The sequence below is a fragment of the Carcharodon carcharias genome, chromosome 5, assembly GCF_017639515.1.
Source record: "Carcharodon carcharias isolate sCarCar2 chromosome 5, sCarCar2.pri, whole genome shotgun sequence".
Classification (NCBI taxonomy): Eukaryota; Metazoa; Chordata; class Chondrichthyes; order Lamniformes; family Lamnidae; genus Carcharodon; species Carcharodon carcharias.
In genome coordinates, this window is record NC_054471.1 from 117787966 (window position 1) to 117808344 (window position 20379).

The 20379-nt window shown below is 43.9% G+C and overlaps 1 protein-coding gene across 1 annotated transcript in view; it reads left to right on the forward strand.

Annotated features, from left to right (window-relative positions):
* Positions 1 to 381: 381 nt before the first annotated feature.
* LOC121278165 (adhesion G protein-coupled receptor F5-like) overlaps positions 382 to 20379 on the forward strand; it is a 156473-nt gene continuing 136475 nt past the window's right edge. Inside the window, exon 1 of the mRNA XM_041188303.1 lies at positions 382 to 479. The gene's annotated coding sequence lies outside the window, so the exon portion shown is untranslated. The remainder of the gene's footprint in view (positions 480 to 20379) is intronic.

The window sequence follows — 20379 nt, forward strand, 5'->3', positions numbered from 1 at the left end:
GAAAACAAATAAATCTCACGTTTAACTGCCTCACGATAAAACATTATTTTGCCGTTCTGATATATAAAGCGGCATCTTTGTTTAACAGGAATATATATGAAAGAATGGGAATTTGACGACCTTTAATAATAACTTCCCTTTAATTCACACGCACAGGCCTCAATCCTGAGTTAGTGAATAAAACTTTGCATACAGAGACTGGATGTACATGGACACCCTGGCCCAACCGCACCTCCCTTCGCGGTGTCAAGTTCAGGGAACTGAATACTTTCTTCAGCAGTGTGCCTTGTGCCAGCGGGGCGGCGCATAAGCCTGAAGTCACTCACGGCGATACTAACAGATGAGGAAGTGTTTTACCATATTTAATTGCGCTCGAATCTTTCCAGCGATCCTCACACTGCGCAAGAGCTGATGTCAGTGATTTAAACGGAATCAGTCTTTTCCTCGGAGAGAAGATAGATAAGAGTTCCCGTTTCAACGTAAGACGTATTGAAAATTTTTTTTCAAAAAGAAAATATAAATTACTGCTCAAGTATTTTCACTTTAACGTTGTGGACCGAGGAAGATTATATTTGTGTGTAATGTTTAATGAGATCGTAACTTTATCGTCTATAGTTTACCATTACTCTAGCACGAAGATAATGCTCCCTTCGAAATATTCAGGCTCTTAGTATCAGGAAATAATAGAGGATTTTAGGGGAATCACATCTCCTTTAAAGTTCTTCAACTATTATGGTTGCCGTTCTACTGTGAGTTTCTTGTCGCTATGAAGCGAGTTCAGGTGTGTATGAATCTAAAAGTAGCAGCCTAACTTTGGACTGATGCTGATGGTGCTGATGTGAATCTTGAATGCACGAAGACAAAGTGTTGGGGTTTATCACCGTTTGGAGTACACCCCCAGTTGACATTAATGCTATGTTTAAAACAGCTGAAGTGGTTTGTTATTTTATTGGGTACTTTCAAAATCTTATTATCGAGTCTCTCTAATTTTACAAAGAAGTGGACATTACCTCTGGGTCTGTGCCAATGCATAAAATATCACCTTTGCAAGAATGGAATTTTTGCATCTATTTTGATTCATTCATGGGATGCAGGCTTCACTGCCTGGGCAAACATTTATTGCCCATCCCTAGCTGCCCTTGAGAAGGTGGTGGTGAGCTGCTTTTCTGAACCGCTGCAGTCCCTGTGGTGTAGGTACACCCACAGTGCTGTTAGGAAGGGAGTTCCAGGATTTTGACCCAGTGACAGTGAAGGAACGGTGATATATTTCCAAGTCAGGATGGTGAATGATTTGAAGGGGAACTTCCAGGTGATGGAGTTCCCATCTATCTGCTGCCCTTGCCTTTCTAGATGGTGGTGGTCATGGGTTTGGAAGGTGCTGTTGAAGGAGCCTTAGCGAATTCCTGCAGTGCATCTTGTAGATGGTACACACTACTGCTGCTGTGCGTCAGTGGTGGAGGGAGTGAATGTTTATGGATGTGGTGCCAGTCAAGCAGGCTGCTTTGTCCCAGATGGTGTCAAGCTTCTTGAGTGTTGTGGGAGCTGCACTCACCCAGGCAAGTGGGAGTATTCCATCACACTCCTGACTTGTGCCTTGTAGATTGTGGACAGGCTTTGGGGCATCAGGAGGTGAGTTACTTGTCACACGATTCCTAGCCTCTGACCTGCTCTTGTAGCCACAGTATTTATATGGCTGGTCCAGTTCAGTTGCTGGTCAATGGTAACCCCCAGGATGTTGATAGTGAGAGATTCAGGAATGGTAATGTCATTCAGTGTCAAGATTCTCTCTTGTTGGGGATGGTCATTGCCTGGCACTTGGGTGACATGAATGTTACTTGCCACTTGTCAGTCTAAGCCTGGATATTGTCCAGGTCTTGTTGCATTTGGACTTTGGCTCAGTATTTGAGGAGTTGTGAATGGTGCTGAACATTGTGCAATCATCAGCGAACATCCCTACTCCTGAGCTCATGATGGAAGGGAGGTCATTGATGAAGCAGCTGAAGATCGTTGGGCTGTAGACCTGTAAGAGCATGAATGTATGAAGCCCCACTTGAGGTGGGCATAGTCTAAATCACAGCCAGATAAAGCATATGGGTATAACTCCAGTCTTGGTGGTTAAATTTTACATTGCACAGAGGAGATTTTCTTATCGCTGTGCCCAGCGAGAGTCAGCAGCAGAGGTTCTGGACAGGCCCATCCTGGTACTTAGGAATCCACCATACATTTTCAGCCTGAATGTGTTTCCCCGGTTACATTCCTGTGAAGCATCTTGGGATGTTTTTATTACATGAAAGGCTCTATATAACTGTACGTTGTTGGTAGAAATTGCTTTTTGCAGAAAAGAATTGATACATAAGACAAGTAATGTTTTACACTTTTAGGATGAGATGTTGGAGGAAAGCATCAAAGGATAGAATTCTCAGAAAGGACCACAAAATGCCAAAATGCACAGCAGGTCAGGCAGCATCTAAAGCGAAATAGAATGTTTTAGGTGCAAGCCATCATCAAAGTCACCACAAAAGTATGCTTATCTAAAATAACTGTCCTTTCTTTCAAGTGCGGAGAAGTTGAGTTTTTCCAACATTCACGGTTTTTCTCTTTAATCTCTTTAAATCAATGGTATAATTTAAATAATTTATACAAGTAAATGGCTGAGATGGGAATATTTCAAAATTAGGTAATGGTGGTCCAATAATAAACAAGTGTTGGGACTATGTCAAGGATTTGAGGGCAGATAGGTTGATAGAAGTGTAAAACCAGTTACCAAAAAAAAAATGTGTTCTTTCAGCACAACCAAGTTTAAATCTAATCTTCCTGTTTGATCATTCTTCCACACCCACTAAAAAGGTTTGTGTCAAGAGTTTAATTCAGATAATAACAAAATACTTTGAGTTACATTTTTTTGTTTAATGTTCCTGGTAGCAATGCTTACCCCTGAGTTTTGGATTACAGATAACATACCAATAATATCCCAGGTATGAACATTTTTTTTTTTTTACTCATTCACAGGATGTGGGCTTCGCTGGCTGGGTCAGCATTTATTGCCCATCCCTAATTGTCCTTGGGAAGGTGGTGGTGAGTTGCTTTCTTGAACCGCTGCAGTGCATGTGGTGTAGGCACACCCACAGTGCTGTTAGGGAGGGAGTTCCTGGATTTTGACCCCTGTGAAGGAATGGGGATATATTTCCAAGTCAGGATGTTTTCAAAAATCCAGATTCCAGGAAAAATGATCACATAAAAAAATGGTCATCTCACAGTCTGAAGCCTGCTTATTTCAATATTCCTAAATGATAGATGGACTAGCAAACACCAAACCCACGCCACAAGCTACTAACTTTCCCAAAATGCCTACCAAAAAAAAATTGAGCTTTGGTACCTGAATAATTTAACTTTTAATAATTCGTTAAGGAAATGGTTTAATTTACATTATAATCACTAATCTTAGCTAAAATTTCAGATTGGGTAACTTCCATGCTAAAAATGAGTCATGAGTATTATAACTTTTGGTTGATTGACGTCCCCAACAATTTCCTCCCTTACTCTTTTGAAAACACTGACTCATTCAATCAACCAAAGTAACTTTGCAAGAATACCATTATCCATAGATGGGTGTTGACAGGGTTGGTTTATGCTTACAGGCTATTGACAGGTATGGGACATTATAACCAAACCCAAACCTGTCCTTGTCCACGAATCCTGCATTATTTCACCCTGAACAGCCCAGAAGTGCTGACACTAAGCCCTACCAACCTGTTGGCAAAGATCAAGGATTAAATCTGGGGCTTTCTGTCTGGCATAGCACTCCATTAGATGGTATATTTATCGACCGAGCTCTCTGTGGATTGCCACCTTGATGCGCTGAAGAGGCTTGTGTGCTCTGAAGATCCCTTTAGCAATGTCATTGGGATCTCCTTGCCCGTGGAACGGCCATTTATGATGGTGCTAGGTGGATTCTCATCACTGATGGGTCAAGTTAATGATCTGTTGAGCAGGCATCAGTCCCCCACATGGATTGAGTGATACATAGGTCACTTAAATCTTTGCCCCAAACAATGAAATAATCCAGGAGGTGCCAATGCTTTGATTGTACTCCAAAGATTTGGATGTCCAAGAAACTTCATCACAACCCTGCAGCTGCTTCACAATGATATAGCTGAAACTGTGTTGAGTGAGAAATCTGAAACAGATGCCTTCAAAATCAAGACTGAGGTCAAGCAAAGCTGTGTGATATTAGTTACAATCCACCTGACGACAGTATCGTCAAGATGGAAAAATCTTTATCCTCAGTGACCTCCATGCCAAAATTAAACTGGCCACCATAAATATACATAATCTACAGTTTGACTATAGTGTCATTGCCCACTTGCAAGTCACTGTTGATCTCTTCAATTCTGCATACAAGAAACTCAGCCTGTCCTTAAATGTTGCCAAAACAAAACTCATATATCAACCCCTATCTGGTCAGTCAAATATCCCACCTCCCATATATGTTTGAGGAGAGACTCGAGAATATGTGGGCACTTCCCATAACATGGAAATCACCTCTCTCAAAAGACCATCATTGACAAAGGGATCCAACACTGGATCTTCAGCTCCTTCATCAATGATCTTCACTCCAGCATAAGGCCAGAAGCGGCTATGATTACATAATGTTCAGCACCAGTCACAGCTCCTCAGATACTGAAGCAGTCCATGTCCATATGCATCAAGACCTGGACAACATTCAGGCTTGGGCTGACAAGTGGCAAGTAACATTTACACCCCATAAGTGCCAGGCAATGACCAGAAAGAAAGAATCTAACCATCTCTCCTTGACATTCAATGGTATTACCATTGCTGAATCCCTCATTATCAACATCCTGGGGTTACCATTGTCCAATAACTGAACTGGACTAGCTATATAAATATTGCAGCTATGAGAGCAGGCCAGAAGCTGGGAATCCTGAGGTGAGTCACTCATCTCCTGACTCCCCAGAGCCTGGCCATTACCTACAAGACGCAAGTACACAGGAGTATGATGGAATACTCTACTCTTGCCCTGGATGAGTGCAGCTCCAACAACACTCTAGCTCGACACTATCCAGGAAAAAGAAGCCCACTTGATTGGCACTCCATCCTCTAGCTTAAACTCCCTCCGCCACTGAGGCACAGTAACAGCAGTGTGTGCCAGTTACAAGATGCACTGCAGCAACTCACCAAAGGCTCTTTCACCACTAACTTCCAAACCTGCAACCTCTACCATCGAGAAGGGCAAAGGCAGCAGATGCATGGGAACATCACCGCCTGGATGCTCCCTCCAAGCCACACACTATCCTGACTTGGAAATATATCGCCGTTCCTTCACTGTCACTTGGTCAAAACCCTGGAACTCCCTTCCTTTGTGTGTACCTGCACCACATGGACTGCAGTGGTTTAAGAAGGCAGCTCACCACCATTTTATCAGGGGAAATTAAGGATGGACAATAAAAATGATGGCTTAGCTAATGGTGCTCACATTCCATGAACGAATGAAATAAAAAAGGATCAGCTATGCCAGCTCGGCCTGCTACAAATTACAGCCGTGAGTGTTTGACAACAATGACCTGTGGAAAACAACAAAAGTCCTAGTTTACAGGGCAGTTGTCCTTACTGCACTCCTGTACCACAGTGAGACTGGACTGTGTATCAGCAACATATAAGGGGGCTAGAGAAATTCAATCAGCAATGCCTCTGTCACATCCTCTGGATTCAACGGAAGGACTGTCGAATAAACAGTAGTGTCTTTCTTGAAGCCAGCTCCACAAGCATTCAGGCAAATCTGCAAACTCAGCTTCGATAGGCAGGACACTGTGTCTGGTTGTCTGAAAATTGTCTCCCTGCCAAGTCCTCTTCTTAACTTTCAAGTGGTCAAAGTTCCAGGGGAGGACAAAAAAAAATACTTTAGAGATACTCTGAAGCTCTCCCTGAACTGCTGCAGCATTGATCTTAATGACAGGGGGGAGCTTGCCACCAATCGTTCAAAATGGTAACAACTTGTCCAAGAAGCTCGGTCACTCTTTGAGTACCAATGCCTTAATGATGACGCAGGGCAGCAGCAGAGAAGGAGAGAAAAGGAAGCAAATCCTGCACTCTGGATCCCACTACTTCGTGAGGCAGCCTGCCCCATGGGTCATGAATCGGCTTGTTCAGTCACATGAAGACTCATGGCAAAGACTTGTGACCCTCAATTGCAGCTGACAGCCTACTGAGCCCTTAAAGAATTTATTTCTTTGGATAATTTTTAAAACAACGTTTGATGATGAGTTTTCTAATATCAATTCGACATATAGGCTGGAATTTTCCAGCCCCTCATGCCAGCAGGATCTTCGGCTCCCGTCCTTGTGAATGGAGATTTCAATGGCTCGTCAGCCCCGCCATGGGGAAACCCGCTGCGGAGTGGCTGGAAAATTCCAGCCATGCATATTTTGGAAGTAAAGTGCGATAAAGTTATAGGCCCAAGAATGCATCATGGTGCTGTTAGGGAGGGAGTTTCAAGGACCTGTGTAGGTGATGTGGAAGAGGGAATGGAAAGAGGAATAGAAAGGTGGAGCAGAGCAAGGTGGAAGAGAAGGACAAGGGGGTGGGAGGAGGACAAGAGGGGAAGTGAAAAGGTGAAGCGAAGTCGAAAGAGGAGAGGTGAAGTGGTGGAATACAAACGTACGAAATAGGAGCAGATGTAGGCCACTTGGAACAAGCCTGTTCCACCATTCAATAAGATCATGGCTGAACCATTTGAGTTCTACATTCCTATCTACCTCCAATAACCTTTGAATCCCTTGCCTAACAAGAATCTATCCAACTCTGCCTTAAAAATATTCAGTGATCCCGACTCCATTACCTTCTGAGGCACAGAGTTCCAATGTCGCACAACCGTCTGGGAGAAAATAGTTCTCCTCATCTCTGTCCTATAAGGGCAATCCCTAATTTTAAAACAGTGCCCTATTGTTCTGGACTCACCCACAAGAGGAAACTTCCTTTCCACGTCTACCTTGTCAAAGCCATTCAGGACCTTATATACTTCAATCAAGTCATCCCTCATTCTTCTAAACTCCAGTGGAACGAGAAGGAGAGAGTGGGAGAAGGGAGTAGGAACAAGAGGACAAATAGGAAGAGGGAGAGATGATGATGGGGTTAGCAAAAGTAGGGAGAGTCCTGAACCAAAATTAGTTTTGGTTGGTGAATAGACTGCTGAACAAAAGCTTCTTTCTTATTGAGGGGAATGGGGAAGAGGATCAAGAGAAGGAGGGAGTTCAACTCAGTTGAGTTGTTTAATTCATCCTCTGGATCTTCAATTTCTTAAACTCCATGAGGAGCAATGGGGCCTGGGCCTATCAAATTGTTTAATAATTTTAAAAAACACTTTTAAATCTCCTCTTAATCTGCTATTCCCCAGTGGAAATAGTTCCGGTGTCACACATCTGCCCTCATATCTATTATTTCCCTAGGGAATCTTTGGTGTTTATTTGCTATAATTTTAATGCTTTTTCAGTTGTGGGTGGCGCATAACTTCACACAGTAATCCAACTATAACCTAAACATAAGAATATAAGAAATAGGAGCAGGAGTAGGCCAGTCGGCCCCTCAAGCCTCGCCCACCATCCAATAAGATCATGACTGATCTGCCCCAGGCCTCAATTCCTCTTTTGTGCCACCTCCTTATAACCCTCAACTCCCCAATATTTCTAAAATCTACCTACCTCCTCTTAAAATACTTCCAGTGATCTAGCCTCCACAACTCTTGGGTAGAGAATTCCAGACATTCACTACCCTCTGATAGAAGAAATTCCTTCATATCTCAGTTTTAAATGAGTGCCCGCTTATTCTGTATCTATGTCTCCTGGTTTGAGATTGCCCCACTAGTAGAAACATCTTCTCAACATCTGTCAAGCCCTCTCGGAATCTTGTACGTTTCAATAAGATCACCCCTCATTCTTCTAAACCCTACTGAATAAAGGCCTAACCTGTTTAGCCATTCTTGATAAGTCAACCCCTTTATCCCAGGAATCAGCCTAGTGAATCTCTTTTGAACTGCCTTCAATGTCAGTATATCCTTTCTTAAATACGGGGACCAAAACTTTATACAATACTCCAGGTGCAGCCTCACCCTGTACAGTTATAACAAGACTTCCCTATTTTTAAATTCCAACCCCCTAGCAATACAGGCCAAAATTCAATTTGCCTTCTTAATTACTTGCTGCACCTGCATATTAATTTTTTATGTTTCATGCACAAGAACACCCAAATCCCTCTGTGCTGCACTTTTTTGGAATCTCTCTCCATTTAAATAATAGTCTGCCTTTTGATTTTTCCTACCAAAGTGCGTGACCTCACACTTTCCTACATTAAACTTCATCTGCCAAGTTTTTGCCCACTCACTCAACCTATCTATATCCCCTTGCAGATTCCTTATGTCCTCATCACAACATGCCCTCCCACCTAATTTGGATACGTTGCAGCCTGCCCCCTCCGCTAAGTCATTAATATAGATAGTAAATAATTGAGGCCTTAGGACTGTTCCTCATGGTATTCCACTAGTTACGTCTTTCCAACCTGAAAAAGAGCCATTAATCCCGACTCTCTGTCTTCTGTGTGATAACCAATCCTCAATCCATGCTAATACATTACCCAAAATACCGTGAGCTCTTATCTTAGGCAATAACCTTTTATGTGGCACCTTATCGAATGCCTTCTGGGAATCCAAATACACTTCATCTACCTTTATCTACCCCTTTGTCAACACTGCTTGGTATATCCTCAAAGAACTCTAGCAAATTTTTCAAACATGATTCCCCCTTCTCAAAACCATGTTGACTCTGATTGCGTTAAGCTTTTCTAAATGCCCTATTTCTTCCTTAATAATGGACTCTAGCATTTTCCCAACGACAGATGTTAGGCTGACTGGCTTATAATTTCTTGCTTTCTTTCTCCCTCTCTTCCTGAACAGGGGTGTCACATTAGCAGTTTTCCAATCGGCTGGGACCCTCCTGGACTCCAGTGAGTTCTGGAATATTTGAACCAATGTCTCCACTATCTCTACAGCCACTTCCTTTAAAACCCTTGGATGCAGGCCATCAGGTCCTGGCAACTTGTCTGCCTTTAGTCCCATTAGTTTGTCAACTATTTTGTCTCTGGTGATAGAGACTGTTACAAAAACTTTCCTCCCATTAGCTCCTTGCTTATCTGATATCGTTGGGATGTTTATAGTGTCCTCCACTGTAAAATCCGATGCAAAATATTGGTTTTAATTATGTGCCATTTCCCTGTTCCTTGTTATCAATTTTCCAGTTGCATCCTCCAAGGGTTACAAGCTCACTTTCTTTTTATATATCTGTGGAAGCTCTTGCTGTTTGTTTTTATATTTCTTGCCAATTTACTTTCATAATCAATTTGCTCCTTCTTTATTAGCTATTTAGTCATCAGCTGCTGGTTCCTAAAAAATTCCCAATCCTCTGACCTATCAGTAGTTTTTGTTGCTTTGTATGCCTTAGCTTTTGATTGGACATTCTCCTTGACAACCTTTCATATATATATACATTCACATATACTTGTACAAATTTATCATTAACATTTTTACCTTTACATGGCACAATTTATGAAACCTAACATACTGTAGACTTTTTTAAGTAAAATTATCTTCCTAGATTCTCAAATTCAGAGGATTATGTAGTTGAGTTCCTAGACTTTTCTTCATCCATTCCTTTCATATATGCCTCTGTTCTATTAAGTTTATCATCTCACTTCAATCTTTATTTCCTCCAAAAATATATTACTTCACATTTTTCCACATTAACTTGTACCTGCCCATTCTTCTCCCTGTCTTCTTGAAATCACCCTTACCATTTACAAAACCTCCTACTTTGTGTCGTCAACAAATTTTGAAAAATGTTTCCTAAGCCCAATTTAAAATCATCAATGTTAGAAGGAAAAAGTCAGTTCAAAATGGTCAAAAACCAGTACCACTGGCACTAGTATGACTGGAATTCCATTTTCAGGTATACAAGACCAGTTCAGCCAGTACCAGGCATTTCCAAGTTTCACTGCTTTTTCCTGAACAAAAGTGACCACAGCATTAACTTTACTGGTGTATTATAAGCAAACTTTTTCCAATCTGAGTACACTGATTTCCACTAACTCTTTCTCAGGAGCAGCACAAGAATACCTAAAAAAATGAGGTGTTAGCCTGGTGATACGACAACACAAGCAGGCCAAACAGTGGATGTAGCATGCTATAGACAGGCTAAGTGATCTTACAGCCAATGGATCAGATCAAAGCTCTGTGGTCCTGCCGCATCCAGCCATGAATTGTGGTGGATAATTAATCATCTAACAGGAGGAGGCTCTGCCAACATCCCCAATCTAAATGATGGTGGAACCCAGCACTCCTTTTACCTATATAATTTGTCACTTCTACAACAAATATTAGTAAAGACACTGTAGGAGGATTTAGAGAGGGGAGGCAGTTTTGCTCAAATGTTTCCAGCCAGATTTAGCAATGGATGCAGAAGCAGTCATACGCCAGAGAGGCTCAAGTCCTCATCCCTCAGATTTGGAATAATTGGTGGAAAACACAAGAGATTTGGGAATTAAGCTGTCAAAGCTCAGAGAGTTCTTGAATAGGTTTACAGTAGAGGCAGTGTCATGGGGATTGAACAAGCGCAGAAGTAAAACTTTGATGTAAGAGATTGTATGAGGGAGCTTGGTGTATTTTCCAATGGCGTAAAATAATCGGTCTGGATGCAGACCAGAAGGTGTGAATTCTGAGGGTGATCAAGGTGATCAGAGATGGCTTTGTTGATGATTGAAACCGCAGAGAGGATGAGTGTTCACATGATGGTGAGGTTAATTGGGTTTGTTGAGTTGTGGGAAGCAATGTTGATGTGCAGGGTGAGTTTGACTGAGGGAAATGTTTAAACAACATTCAGCTCTGGATGAGCAGAAATTTCCTTCAATTAAATATTGTGCGACTGAAGGCATTGTTTTCATCTCGGCTCCAAACTCTGTTGCTTAGCTGCGACTCCATCTCTCACCCTGACAGCTATCTGAGATGAATTCAGACTGTTCACCCTTGATGTCATACTTGACCCAAGATGAGTCTCTGATAACATATTCATGCTATCACAAAGACTGCCTATCTCCATTCTGTCCCATTGTCTGCCTTTGCCCCTGCATCAGCTCATTTGCTGCTGAAACTGTCATTCATGCCTTTGTTACCTCTGAATTTGACTATTCCAATGTATTCCTGGCTGATCTCCCACATCCTATCCTCAAGAATCTTGAGGTCATCCAAAACACTGCAGCCTATGTCCTAACTCACACCGAGTCCCGTTTACCTATCACCTCTGTGTTCTCTGACCTGCATTGGCTCATGTTCAAGTAGCACTTTGATTTTAAAATACTCATCTTTTCAAATCGCTCCATGGTCTTGGCCATCCCTTTCTCTGTAATTTCCTCCAGCCCCAAAACACTCCGAATTTCTGTGCTCCCTAATTCTGGCATCTTGGGCAACCCAAATTTTAATAATTCCAGCATTGGTGGCCATACCTTCAGTAGCCTTGCACCTAAGCCCTGGAGTATCCTCCCTACATATCTTAGCTTCTCTCTGCTCCTTAAAAACTGTCTCTTTGAACAACCTTTTTGTCATTTGAACTAGTATCTCCAGATGTGGCGGTGTTTTTAAAAGATATTTTATATTTTCATATTTTATATGCTCTGGTGAAATGCCTTGGAACATTTCATTTTGTTAAAGGTGCTATAAAACTTAAGTGAGGCAAAAGAAAGGAATTTAATGAAGAAATCAGCCCAGGGCTTAGAAGCAGTGGAGCATGTGACAGAAAACAAAAAATGAAGGTAAACACAAGAAAACACAATGAAATAATTTTATAATCAGATAAATGTTCAGAAAATGATAACAGCCCACGCCCATTTTAAATATTACTTCCTGCCTCCAGATTGAACATGTTTGAATCATTAATATATCTGCGCATTGCATTAAATAAGAATTAGGAAGCAAGAAAAACTGGATTAAGAAGTGGGTGTTGCAGCTGTGCCTTAGAATCAATGTTTAGTGACTAGTTGTTTGAAATATTGAGACTGCTGTAATTTGCAGACTTCTGAGAACAGGAACAGGACCAGGAGCAGAATTCAGCGTACCTTGGCCTGCATATCAGTAGAGGAGGATGAAGAACAGGAAAAAAGTAGTCTGTTGTATTGGGTGGTATTCAAAGCTCACTGTGGGTTCCCAACAATACTAAGCATTACAGAGCTATGTGGAACATTTGGAGTCTTGGGGTAAGCCAAGAGTTATTAACAGAGTTCATGGCACTGGCTCTATTGCACCTGCTGAACACATCTACTGGCCACAAACTGGCTGTGAAAGTTATCATGTCAGTCAGCTGCTATGTCTTGGAGCCTTTCCAAGACACCAGAAGGAACATATGCATCATTCAGTTACACTGTGCATAAATGCATCAAGTCAGTATGGAGGCCTTGATGCACAATTTTATCACTTTTTCTAAGTTTCTCAGGCCCGGTGAGCACAATTGAATAGGCCCCCTGGCCTCCTCAGAGTCCAGATCATGGATTACATACCTACAGCCATTTGCCCTCATGTGCTCAACATTTCATTAGTTTCAAAAACAGAAATACCTGGAAAAACTCAGCAGGTCTGGCAGCATCGCCGGAGAAGAGCAAGGTTGAGGTTTCGACTCCTCATGACCCTTCAACAGTACAGCACTGTTGTTCTGTTGAAGGGTCACGAGGACTCGAAACGTCAACTTTGCTCTTCTCTGCCGATGCTGCCAGACCTGCTGAGTATTTCCAGGTATTTCTGTTTTTGTTTTGGATTTCCAGCATCCGCAGTTTTTTGTTTTTATATATATATATTTTTATTTCATTAGTTTCCACTGGTCTGTTGCAAACTTCATTATTTTACTCTTACAGAATAAATAATAATGAAGAAAAATGAAAATAACCTTGGCATTTAACAAAGCCACCCTCTTCCTTACTTACCTGCCCTGGTATCAACCATTGATAACTTTATGGCTGGTCCACCTATATTATTCCAATTGACACAGCAAGGACCAGATTTCTGTGCAGTCAAGAAGTTGTGTGAGAATGGCATGTGCTTTTCCAAAACCAGCAATTGACAGCTCCTTAAGATTATTGGAGATCCAATTGAATAGAATTTTCAGATTCCTTCCAAATTTTACATCAGAGCCTTGGCAGGTACTTAGGGCAGTAATGGGGTGGCAACTGAGGTCATTGCTCCAATCGCAGCCAGGGGGTCAGGCAGTTCACCATCATAGGAAACTTGGTGTAGCGTGGCCAGAACGATTAGCGTGGAGGAGGGGGAGTTGAGGAGCCAGTGATCTGGGGTTCAGCCCCGAATCAAGCCATTAAGCTCCTGGCATGGGTGTTAATTGAGAGGATCCTGAGAGCCAGGGATGGGGTAGCAGTGTTGGAAGAGTTGACCTTCAGACTGGCAATGCCCAAGCGCCCTGATCATCATTCATTTAGGAGATGGCTCTTCCAACAAGGAGAACTTGAGAGGAAAGGGGCTATGGGCATTCTGATCCAGACAGCAGCAACCTCCTGGCTACCTTGCAGAAGCAACCTCAGGATGGGGAAGCAGCAGATGGTTGCAGAGTGGACCGTGATCAGGTGCCAGCATGGAGGAGAAGGTCCCTGCAGCCAGGGTTTTTAGACAAAGGATAAGCTAACTTCAGATGTTAGAGCAGAAGTATTGCCGAAGACTGCGCCTCTTTTGAGAGGCCATGACAGATCTTTGTGCCATGTAAGCAGAGCAGGCGAGCTCCAGTTGCATTGGTGATCATCTGATGCCATTGGCCATGAAGGTCATCTTGTCTTTGTTACAACCTTGGCAGAGACTAGTAACTTTTTTTTTAAATAATGGAAGTACAAAATCCTGGTTATTTACTAAACCAATGAAGCCACAAGATTCCATGCTTTAAAACCGAAGAATTTTTACTATATGAGAGTCAACAAAACAAAACAAATACTAAATACTATGTTCCCTATACTCTAACTGTTGCCGTCCAACTTAACGAAGGTCCACATTCACGCTCCACTGTTGCCATTCACCTCGGTCCTAAACCCAGCGTCCCTCATCCACTGCTACCTTGTGCTTCTGCACAGTCCATATGATGACCACAAACACCATGGTCCCTCCCAAATAGCCTTTGGGGCTAGCCACCGTGCTCCCGCACCTCCAGAGATCATAAGACCATAAGACATAGGAGCATCAATTAGGCCATTCGGCCCATTGAGTCTGCTCCGCTATTCAATCATAGCTGATAAGTTTCTCAACCTCATTCTCCCTTCTTCTCCCCGTAACCTTTGATCCCTTTACCAGTCAAGAACCTATCTATCTCGGTCTTAAATATACTCAATGACCTGGCCTCCACAGCTTTCTGTGGCAATGAATTCCATAGATTCACCACTCTCTGGCTAAAGAAGTTTTTCCTCATCTCTGTTCTAAGAGGTCTTCCCTTTGCTCTGAGGCTGTGCCCTCAGGTCCTAGTCTCTCCTACTAATGGAAACATCTTCCCCCCGTCCACTCTATCCAGGCCTTTCAGTATTCTGTAAGTTTCAATCAGATCGCCCCTCATCCTTCTAAACTCCATCGAGTATGGAACCAGAGTCCTCAAACGTTCCTCATATGTTAAGCCTTTCATTCCTGGGATCATTCTCGTGAACCTCCTCTGGACCCTCTCCAGGGCCAGCACATCTTTCCTGAGATACGGGGCCCAAAATTGCTCACAATATTCTAAATGTGATCTGACCAGAGCCTTATAAAGCCTCAGCAGCACATCCCTGCTTTTATATTCTAGTCCTCCTGAAATAAATGCCAACATTGCATTTGCCTTTCTAACTACCGACTCAACCTGCAAGTTAACCTTAAGAGAATCCTGGACTAGGACTCCCAAGTCCCTTTGCACTCCAGATTTCTGAATTCTCTATCCATTTAGAAAATAGTCTATGCCTCTATTCTTCCTACCAAAGTGCATGACCTCACACTTCCCCATGTTGTATTCCATCTGCCACTTCTTTGCCCATTCTCCTAAGCTGTCCAAATCCTTCTGCAGCCTCCCCGCCTCCTCAATACTACCTGTCCCTCCACCTATCTTTGTATCATCTGCAAACTTAGCCAGGATGCCCTCAGTTCCTTCATCTAGATCATTAATGTATAAAGTGAAAAGTTGTGGTCCCAACACTGACCCCTGCAGAACTCCACTAGTCACCGGCCACCATCTTGAGAAGGACCCCCCTTATCTCCACTCTCTGCCTCCTGCCATCAGCCAATCTTCTATCCATGCTAGTACCTTGCCCCTAACACCATGGGCTCTTATCTTACTGAGCAGCCTCCTGTGTGGCACCTTGTCAAAGGCCTTCTGGAAGTCCAAGTAGATAACATCCATTGGCTCGCCTTTGTCTAACCTACTCATTACCTCCTCAAAGAATTCTAACAGATTTGTTAGGCATGACCTCCCCTTGATGAAACCATGCTGACTTTGCCCGATTTTACCATGCACTTCCAAGTATTCTGAAATCTCATCCTTAATAGTGGACTCTAAAATCTTACCAACAACCGAGGTCAAGCTAATCGGCCTGTAATTTCCCATCTTTTGCCTCACTCCCTTCTTAAACAGGGGGGTTACATTAGCAATTTTCCAGTCCTCTGGGACCCTCCCTGACTCCAGTAGTTCCTGAAAGATCGTCACTAACGCCTCCACTATCTCTTCAGCTATTTCCTTCAGAACTCTGGGGTGTAATCCATCTGGTCCAGGTGATTTATCCACCTTCAGACCTTTCAGTTTTCCAACACCTTCTCCTTGGTAATGGCCACCATACTCACCTCTGCCCCTGGACTCTCTTGAACTTTGGGGATGTCACTCGTGTCTTCCACTGTGAAGACTGACGCAAAGTACCTATTCAGTTCCTCCGCCATTTCTTTGTTCCCCACCACTACTTCTCCAGCGTCATTTTGCAACGGCCCAATGTCCACTTTTGCCTCTCTCTTACCCTTTATAAATCTAAAAAAACTCTTGCAATCTTCTTTTATATTACTGGCTAGTTTACCCTCATATTTAATCTTCTCCCTCCTTATTTCTTTTTTAGTTGTCCTCTGTTCGTCTTTGTAGGCTTCCCAATCCCCTGGTTTCCCACTGCTCTTTGCCACATTGTATGCTTTCACTTTAGCTTTTATGCTGTCCCTGACTTCCCTTGTCAGCCATGATTGCCTCGTCCTCCCTTTAGTATGCTGCTTCTTCCTAGGGATGAATTTTTGCTGTGTCTCCCAAATTACTCCCAGAAACTCCTGCCATTGCTGTTCCACTGTCTTTCCTTCTAGGCTCATTTCCCAGTCAATTCTGGCCAGCTCCTCCCTCATGCCTCTGTAGTTGCTTTTCTTCAACTGTAATATCGTTACATCTGATTCCAGCTTTATCCTCTCAAATTGCAGGGTAAATTCTATCATATTATGGTCACTTCCTCCTAAGGGTTCCTTCACCTTAAGCTCCCTTATCAAATCTGCCTCATTACACATTTCTAAATCTAGAATTACCTGTTCCCTAGTGGGCTCCACCACAAGCTGTTCCAAAAAGCCATCTCGTAGACATTCCACAAATTCCTTTTCTTGGGATCCACTATCAACCTGATTTTTCCAGTCTACGTGCAAATTGAAATCCCCCATGATCACTTTAACCTTGCCTTTCTTACACACTTAATGTTGGAGACAGAGGGTCTCCAACATTAGATAAAAATTTGCAGAAAACAAATAAGATCATTATTACAAATATAATCAAGCACAAACAGTAATACCTTAACTATCTATTCACCATGAATACATCTCGTGTGTCTTAATTCTTTTTTGTGTGGTCCTACTTTGTGTTTCCACTTTGCTCTAGGCTGTGGTGGATGCAAGCTGGTGGCCTTGCTAACCTCTCGATAGAGGAGGCCATTATGTGCAGATGAAAGGGGAATGGCAGCACTCTTCACCTGTATTGACTCCTCCACTTTACAAACCAGGGTATGCATAATCTCTGGAATCTCCAAAGGCAATCAAAATGTGGGGCACTCACTCTGGAGGAGTAGAGAAGGTTTATTGACGTGCTTGCAACACTGCAGCCAGGTTCTCTGGATGACCCATGGCTACAGATCTTTGTGATCTCCATCCAGGCTTGCTTGGTTAGGTGAGAAAATCTCCTTCTTATTTCCCTCGGGATGAGAAGCCCTGGCCTTTCCTGAGTAGCCTGTAGAGCATGCAGATAGACATCACTGAACCATGGAGTAACCCGGGACCTTCCTTCCGCTATGCTGACAAGCAGGTGTTCCCTCAGGCCTTCACTGCACCTGCCTTAGTGACTTCCTGGCCCTCTTTCGACTTTATGAGCTGGAGGGTCAAAGGCTTCTGGGCATAGGTGGTGACAGACTGCTGGGTATAGGTGGTGACAGGCTGCTGGGTATAGGTGGTCACTGTCTGCTGGGCATAGGTGGTCATTGGCTGCAGGCGGTTGATCACTGGCTGCTGCAAAAATGGCCTGAGCCAGACTTCTGGTGCTGGCAGCCCTTTAAAGATGGCACCAACACCTTTTTTACTGGCTGACACAGCTGCTCCCTCAGTTCCCACCTCTGGCTGGTGAACAGTTGACCTTCTCACCTGCAGGCCATTTTTTGGCTGGTGTGAGATCGCTCTGAGCATGGGGATCAGAGCGGGAAGGACAGCGCCACATAGTTCCTGTCCTGTTGTTCCCTTCACGCTAGACCAGGTAAAATCCTTTTTATGACTTTTTTTTATATTTACTTCACTTATTTCTACCATTTTTCTATCACCTATTTTCTGCCCATTTGTTCCTTCTTTTCTAGTTGAATGATTCTTCACTTTCTTATTTATCGACTTTCCAGATTATTAACTTGCTTCTTGTTCAAATGTAGCTCTTTGTACTGATATTGAACTGGTGCCAATTCTGTCTGCACTCATCCTGACACCATTCTTCACTTCCTTGTTTATTGACTTTCCAGTTTATTAGTTTCATTCTTGTTCAAATGTAATTCTTCACTCTGTTACTCCAAAGAACTGGTGCCAATTCTATATAAAATGTAAGCACTCTTCTGACACCATGGCCAGAATTTTACATTTGGTGTGCGGCAGTGGGCCCAACATGCCGGTACGTAAAATGACATGCATGACGTTGGGTGAGCGTCCCGACGTCACCGCGCACCACCGTGATATTTCGGTAGGCGGGCACTATGAGGACGGAGGCGCACCCGCCATTAATTAATGGGCAGTCAAAGCTCTTGAGGCACCAACTGAATTTGATTTTGCACAGCCTGTGTGATTTTCAGAGTGTCGCACAGGTGCTATGAGCAGGCGGGTAGGCCACATTTTCAAAAATGTCGTGCATGGGAGGGATAAAAAGGGTGAGTGGGCTCGTTAATGCGAGTTGTTAGCACTTTAGTTTATTACTTACTCCTACTTGCTTGTGTGAACAGGACAACTTCATTTCGCTTCAGAGCTGCAATGACAGAAATAACATTCTTCAGTTCAGGACTCCACAGGAGTCATACCACTTGGGTCCTTCCAGGTATCATATAGCCTTCCCTTACCCTGGTAACGGGGATTGTGTTCTCCACTGGAGGCACCTCCTCTGAGGAGGAAGAGAGAAGGGAGAGGAGGCCAGGTGTCTCTGTTCAGCCTCAGGGGAGCGACCTGTGGGAGTACTGACGCAGGCACAAGGGGCCCAGGACCAACAGGAAGTCCAAAGCAGAACGGGCGGCAGAAGACGCCACTATCTTGCTGCCAGGGTTTACAGGCAGCGATGCAACTACCTCAATATGTCTGAGGTGCAATGTCGGAAGAGGCTCCACCTCTCAAGGGAGAGCGTGACCTCCATCTGTCAGATGGTCGGCCCTGAGATCAACTCCAACTGTGTGCCTGGACACTCCATGCCAGTGGCGATGAAGGTCAAAGTGGCCCTCAACTTCTATGCCTCTGGCTCTTTCCAGGGGTCAGTGGGTGATCTTTGTGGAGCCTCCCAATCAGCTGTCCACAGTTGTGTCAAGCTGGTGATGGACGTTCTGTTCAGGCATCCATTGACTTTCATTCACTACCGTACGGTTGAGGCCAGCCTGGCTGAGTGAGACAGAGGCTTTGCAGCAATTGCTGCCTTCCCCTGCGTCCAGCGTTCTTTAGACTACACATGTGGCTATCAAGGCACCAGCAGGTGAGCCTGGTGCCTTTGACAACAGGAAGGGCTTCCACTCCATGAACGTGCAGATAGTGTGTGATCACAGGATGCAGATTCTACAAGTCTGTGCAAGGTACCCAGGCAGCTCCCATGACGCCTACATCCTCAGACACTCCCAGGTGCCGAGGCTCTTCAGTGCTCCAGCCCGCTGGATGGTTGGCTGCTGGGTGACAAGGGCTATGCCCTAAAAGGTGGCTCATGACGCCTCTCCACCATCCAAGAACAGAGGCTGAGCAGTGGTACAATAGGAGCCACGCCTCTACAAGGGCTGTGGTAGAGAAAAGCATCATTCATCTCAAGATGCACTTCCGATGCCTGGACCATTAACAGGGCACACTCCAGTACCCCCCAGATTGTGTGTCACCAATAATGGTTGCATGCTGCGGTCTCCACAATCTGAGGAAGAAGATGTTGACACAGCTGCTCTCGCATCAGACGATGAGTCCAGTAGTGAGTCCGAGGACGAGCACACTCAGGAGAATGCTGAGGGGATAGACGCCGACCTGGGCAACCTCCAGGGACACCTGGGAGGCTTTAATCCAACTGTCATTTAGCTAGCACACCACAGATGGACCACCACATACCAGGCTGCAGGCTCCATACTCGATACCTGACAGGAACATTTGCTTGGTCAACAACATGCTCTATGTTGTTGCACATTTCAATGAAGTTCAATGACAAACAAGTCACTCATAACATCATGGATCCCCCTTCACCTGCAGAAGTAATGAAGCATCCAGAGGCTTGATGAAAACAAACACATTTACTGGTGTGGTACCAGGCATGCGTAAATCAAATTAAATGGATAAGTGTTCTCCATCACACCTACTTATAAATAACTTAAAAGTGGGGCAAAAAATAGCACCAGTGATAAGCTCATGTTCGTGCCTAAGGTGCTTTACGCTTGTGTTTCCGGGTGCTACATCTAGTTGCTCCCCTTTCGCTGGCACTGGCATTGGAAATAGGCTGCTCACTCTGCTGGCCTGTTGGCCTTGATGACGTTGGCGGGCGTCTTCTGGCCATTGGAGCCTATGCTGGCCCTGCTTGGGAAGGAGCGGCCAGTGCCACAGCTGGCATCTTCCCAGTTGCTGCAGCA